Source organism: Penaeus japonicus, unplaced genomic scaffold (assembly GCF_977035675.1).
Source record: "Penaeus japonicus unplaced genomic scaffold, GWHDUDI00000001_assembly GWHDUDI00000042, whole genome shotgun sequence".
NCBI lineage: Eukaryota > Metazoa > Arthropoda > Malacostraca > Decapoda > Penaeidae > Penaeus > Penaeus japonicus.
Window position 1 is genome coordinate 19,553,739 of NW_028234444.1, and position 870 is coordinate 19,554,608.

Here is an 870-nt window from a genome sequence, read left to right on the forward strand (position 1 = left end):
ATGGCATGTTTTGACATTACTAATATATCACAGATATTGATATCATACGATCTAGAGGTAATATAATACAGTTAGATATATTAGGAGACAATAATACAATGTAATATCGTATTATTCAGTATAGCATATAGGATATGCTCTGCTGTATACGATAACACAACCACCTTTTAATTACTTAATTCGAACACATCTTCGTTTAATTCATTCCATCACAACTAACGGTTCTTTGATGCCATTCAAATTTCCCGCCAAAATTCTATTAACAAGTGCATCTCAGGGATACCAACCTTACTAGGAAAAAAAGTACGTACCAACAAGGTATGGGTACCAACATTACTCTTGAGAACCGCACCCGAGAGCAGATGGAGTTAAATGTTTAATTTTCAATAGAAAGATACTGTAAATACAAGAAAACTCAATGTGTAAAGTGAGATTTCCACAAAGGCATGAGGCAAGTGTTTGTGATCTCAATTCTGAATTCACGTAATATGTCCTGCTTTGACACTAAACATCTATTATTCATCAGAAAACGATCATGTCAGGACATATGGAATATTATGGTGTCCTTATTAGATATTATTTGATAATTACATGAAATCATTTTAGTGCAGAGACTTGAAATTTGTTGACTTTGACAGGAAGTCCACGTTAATAAACACCTGGTGTTAAATGTGTGAAACTTTTTGCCAAACGTGTGTGTTATTCGACAGTATTTTTCGTACAATACGAAATTATGCACGAATTTGTAAATATGTTTAGTTTTTGCAATACGAAATGATACACGAATTTGTAAATATATTTTTTCTACAATACGAAATGATACACGAATTTGTAAATATGTTTCTTTTCTACAATACGAAATGATACACG

At 32.0% G+C, this 870-nt stretch overlaps 1 protein-coding gene across 1 annotated transcript in view; it reads left to right on the plus strand.

Annotated features, from left to right (window-relative positions):
• The first annotated feature begins 305 nt into the window (after positions 1-305).
• LOC122251959 (uncharacterized) overlaps positions 306-870 on the plus strand; it is an 18,722-nt gene continuing 18,157 nt past the window's right edge. The window contains exon 1 of the mRNA XM_086535202.1: positions 306-451. The gene's annotated coding sequence lies outside the window, so the exon portion shown is untranslated. The remainder of the gene's footprint in view (positions 452-870) is intronic.